The following is a 4,810-nucleotide window of genomic DNA, read 5'->3' as shown; positions in this document are numbered from 1 at the left end:
CTTGGCTGGAAGTGCCGACTGCTGCCCTCGATTCAGCTCGGTTTGGGTCAGGATGTTACCCATCTTTAGGGACCTTTCATTTGCGCACCACCTACGCAACTTCTTCTTCATCCTCGGTGTCTTGGACGACAGGGAGGATTTCCTGAGGAGGAGGGAGCCCGGGGGGCAGACCTCGAGCCCTAATGGCTAGTGTGTGTTCCGTCCAAATCAGTTTGTAGGCCACCATGGTAGCGTCATTGACTACCATCAAAACTCCTTCTCCTTTGCAGGGAGGCAAGAAAACGTCTCATACTGACCTCCAAGGGTCTCTGATCACCCTTGTATATAGCTGCACACAATAACAACTCAATCATAATATTTCTAAGCTCAATCAAGAAGAAGTTCAAGTACAAAATTCAAAGAGCTAAGAAACTTACGAGGTCGGTTGAAATATCAATGGGTGCAGTTCTTCAACTTGTTTGACATGAAGAATTGATCCTTGTAGTCATTCGGGTGGCTGGGAAGGCCGTATTGGGGAATCTGGTGAGGTAGTAGAAACTGCCACCTCGCCCTTTCTGTTAAGGGTTGGCTTTGAGGCATAAGAAATGCATGATATCAACATGAGTGGGGACCTCTCACTCATGTTTTAAAAAAAAATACTTCAACCCCGCTAGAAGTCGGTATGAATTGGGGGGGAAGCTGGAATGGCGCCAACTCAACGTAGATCAAGAAATCCATGAAGTACTGATCCAGCGGTAGAAAGCCAACTGCCTTCAAGTGCTCATCGCTCTAGGCCCCAAAGTCATCCTGAAGTGGAATGCAGCTTCGCTCTCCTTCCAGCGGAGGTCGTGCAACGAGGCCCTCAGACCCCAATTCGTTCCCATGGCTCAACAAAATCTTGTTCACTTTGCACTGGGTCTTCATTCGGGATTCAATGAGTTTCGCCTCAAAGAAGGCATTAGAGTCAATTATGATCTCCCTATCCACCACCGAGTCGAAGTGGGGAATAGGTGTCTCAGGCGCGATTTGATTGCCCTTACTCTTGCTTTTAGAAGAGGAGCTCGCGATCGTTTTCTTCTGATGGGCCATGATCTAGCTCGCCTGACGATCAAAGCGACTTGTTAGAGGCAACCTTATACAAAACCTTTCTACGATGATAAAGGTACGATGACTTAAGACAAAACTAGAGGTTTGAATTCGATTTATTCAATCTAAAAATATATATATATATACCCGAGCTAAGTCATCTCCTAGCAACAACGCGTGTGTCCAAGCGCATTCAGTAGCCACGCGCTGTAAATTCAGGAAATCCCCTGATACTTCGAGATTCGTGTGTCAGACCCAATACCTTTTTGAAGGCGGTTTAATGCAAAACCGCTCAGGTAATCGTAACCCTTAAGCTACCAAGAAATGGTCCTAAAAACCCTCAAATTTCTACGTATGAATAGTCAACCATCTTTCAAAACCCAGAAAATTACCCATTTTTTATGACTATTATTTCTAACCAAACCTAGTATCATGTTTTTGGTCTATCACAAACCCCTATCAAACTTGAACGTAACAGAAGTAAGAAACTATACTGGAAATTTTGAAAAACTTACTAAAAAATAAGATGAAATTTAAACCAAGTATACGAATACTTACAGTTTGTATGGTTGATCGAGGGAAATGGTGATAGCATCAGCAAAAGCTTTTGGAGACACTTCTGAAAAATGGAAGGATATCGAAGGTCTTTGAGAAAAAAAGGGAATTTTTTTTAATGTGAAGGTGGTGAAGTTCAGGCCTGCTTCTCCTATTTATACGTAAATTTTGGGAACCAATATAGGTCACTCAATTAGATCAGTTTGAGATCCAAAGGCCAAGATTAAATGACCCCTGCGGGGACAAAAAGTTGACAGGACAGTTGTCACAGTACTTGAAACCCGAACAGGTACCCATTACAAACGGGCACGTGTTTAACACTCGAGTAGTAGGTGGGCATGATTTCACATAACAGAAGCCTAAAAGCCCCTACTGTGCGTGTCAGAGGTGACGTCATGCACGAGTACGAGCTTAGGGGGAAAATGTTGTACCCCAAAATAAGCACGAACTGAATCACTTAGTTTAGGGTACAACTTGCAGATAAGCACATGGAGAAAGCGAAAAACTAGAACATCTAGCTAACTTTGGCATGAACAGTTCGACTCAAACTTGGCAGTACGACACCCAGATAATCTCCAGGTCGCCAAATGTGTCAATAACCTAGTTCAAGATGAATGATGACTAGATTGCCTTATAAGTACTGAACTCGGCCCATGTCAAGTTCCATTAGCTCTCCGACATCCAGCTCGAGGGAAGTGTTCAGCTTGTGGAAGCCTGATCATAACACACAGTGAAAGATCCCATAAGATTAAGAGAATCCTTATACGTTCATTAATGCTCAGATTGTATTAATATTTGTTACTTGAGATAACGAAGGTTAACTCCATAGGCAATCATATCCCTCTGTAAATGGGATATTATTCTAATTGATTATTTACCATATTTATGCACGCAGTAACCCAAAGTTTTCCTAGAAAACCCACTATAAATATCAGGGGAATGGACAGGAAAGGGATTGCTTTTTGATATACCGAAACTCTGCTGAAATTGTAAGAAACTATTTCATCCAGAGCCTAAAAGAGATTGTGGACTAGGTGGATTTTAACAACTGAAGCACGTTAATGTGTGAGTGTTCAAGATATTGTTCATTCAATTAATTATGGTTTAGTAAGTGAGCACTAATATCTCTGTTTTCGGATTCCTTAATCCACTGTTGGAGAAAGACTGCGTCAACAATTCATTTTTCATCTACCTTCAACCTTTGCCTTAAATTACAAGCTTTTGAAGACCTTTTAATTCTTGATTATCTGTGTTTACATTAGTGGAGAGCAATTGGTTAATGTCTATGGAGTGGATGTTTTCATGAAAATATTATTATATATGAGACTTTAAAACATACTATGACATGTATAAATTGATTCGAATGTTTGTGTTTTGGTAGGTTTAATTGTGCATAATCATAAATAGATCGAGTTTAAGTGGTGACTAGGCGTTGAGTTGAAATTCTGAGGAATGTAGAATTCAAAATTTTCTTATGACGTATTTGTTTGATCAATTTTTGAGACAACTAATGCTTTCGACAAAACCATTTCTTATGTTTTTATTTGTTTAGTTTTTAGTTTTTATTAATTGTTTAGCTAAGGGACTATCAAAGTCTAAGTGTGAGGGAATTTGATAAGGGCATTTGAATATTATATTTGTTATCCTTTCTCATTAATATAATGTTAATTTCAAGTGTTTTTAGGTGTTCTTAGCTTTGTTTTACGAGACTTTGATTTTTAATCCATAAAATATTTTATAAGGTATTATTGATGAATTTGAGTTATTTTTGTGGTTAAGAATTGATGTGCAATGATAGGACTCGAGAAAATGAAGTTTGAGACAAGTTTGAAGTGTTTTAGAAGTCCCTAAACCGGAGGTTTGAGCTTAAAGTTGAAGATTACGAAGAAAAAGCATTCGAGCAAATTTTGGGTTGTGGCCGAGGCCACCAGGAATCACTGGTTGTGGCCTGGAAGTCAGAGACTAGTGGCTGCGACCGCCGCACATAGTTTGCCCATTAATGTCTCGTGGTCACAGCCACAAGGTTTCACTGGTTGCGGCCTGCAATATAATTTTTCTTAAATTTTAATTTTTAAAATGTAATTTTTAATGGGCAATAAAAGAGATTAGGGTTAACTATTAATACAACTTTGGATTGCGAATTTTAGAGGCTAGAGCAGCAGATGAGAAGAAAATGCATCATCATCTACATTCTTCAATCTAGTTTTTCATTCTTCTCAAAACTCCTTTATTTTCATTGAATATTTATGTTTGTCAATATGAATGTGATTATGGAGTAGTTTTCTTTATAGTTGAGGGTTATTTCAAAACCCTAGCATGAGATCTTGAATGCATTGATGAATTTTATTACTTCTATTCCCTTACATTAAATTCCTTCTATTTTTCTATTTGAATGTTATGAATCTTGTAAAATCTTGTTTAGATGGCTACTAATTAGGGTTTTGCATTATTCTACTATCATCTTAGGATTGCTATTCACTTAATAGTTTAGGATTCTAAGTAGAGTGATAAATTACAATTAGGATATTGTGACGGGTATCTTGATTGTGATGAAAAATAGAACCTAGGTTAAATGAATTGTATGCTTAATAAATTTGTTGCCTATATTAACTTGTTTCCATAAAGTGTAATGCTTTAACTAGGTTAAATAGATCGCATGCTTAATGGGTTTATTGTTGGGTAAAAATGATTAATTAAGAGCGCTTATCTTTAATTAATTATAATAGGGAAACTCAGATGATTGATTGCTTAAGTGTTATCTGCGAGGTTAATAATTTAATTGAGAATATGGAATATTATTTGTGATTGTGGATAGATTGATTATCGAAGGTAGAGAATAATTCTTGACTATTTCTTTAATATCATTTTATCCTTAGTTATTTAATCTTTGATCATTATTTTAGTTTATGTTTTCAGTTTTTAAAATTAAAACCCCTTTCTAATTTCTATTTAATTTTCATTTTGAATAATAATTTGATCATAGTCCTCGTAGGTTCGACCCTTATTTACCGCTATACTAAAGTAGCTGGTATAAGTGATTAAAAAAATGTATTTAAATTTGATACGACATACGACACCCATCATTCACCACCGCCTTGAACACTTTCTCCTCGGCAGGAGCACTGGCCAGAGTTTTGTATTGACCTCCAAGGGTCTCAGACCGCGCCGTTCTCTCTAAATAGCTACACAA

The sequence above is a fragment of the Humulus lupulus genome, chromosome 9 (genome assembly GCF_963169125.1).
Source record: "Humulus lupulus chromosome 9, drHumLupu1.1, whole genome shotgun sequence".
In the NCBI taxonomy this organism is placed as follows: Eukaryota; Viridiplantae; Streptophyta; class Magnoliopsida; order Rosales; family Cannabaceae; genus Humulus; species Humulus lupulus.
Note: the sequence above shows the minus strand (reverse complement) of the source record.